Source organism: Charadrius vociferus, unplaced genomic scaffold (assembly GCF_000708025.1).
Source record: "Charadrius vociferus isolate BGI_N301 unplaced genomic scaffold, ASM70802v2 scaffold858, whole genome shotgun sequence".
NCBI lineage: Eukaryota > Metazoa > Chordata > Aves > Charadriiformes > Charadriidae > Charadrius > Charadrius vociferus.
Window position 1 is genome coordinate 550,098 of NW_009649724.1, and position 261 is coordinate 550,358.

Genomic DNA, 261 nt, shown 5'->3' on the forward strand with positions numbered 1-261 from the left:
GGGCGGGGGGAGCCGCTCCCGGCCCCGGGGAGGGCAGCGGGCACAGCCCGGGCAGCGCTGCTGGAGGGGGAAAAGCGAAGCCCGGACACCGTCTGGAGGGACAACGCAAGGAAAAAGAAATGTTATCTGTCCAAAAATAAAAATAATTCAATAAATAAATAAATAAATAAAACTTAAAGTCAAAGAGAGGGAAACTCTCGAGACCTCGGGCAACCGAGCGATTGACGAGCGGCAGCGCGGTGGGCTCCTCGTCCCCATAAC

At 55.6% G+C, this 261-nt stretch overlaps 1 protein-coding gene across 1 annotated transcript in view; it reads right to left on the minus strand.

The window, feature by feature from the left end:
- BSX (brain-specific homeobox) overlaps positions 1-261 on the minus strand; it is a 1,758-nt gene that overhangs the window by 1,032 nt on the left and 465 nt on the right. The gene's annotated exons all lie outside the window — the stretch shown is intronic.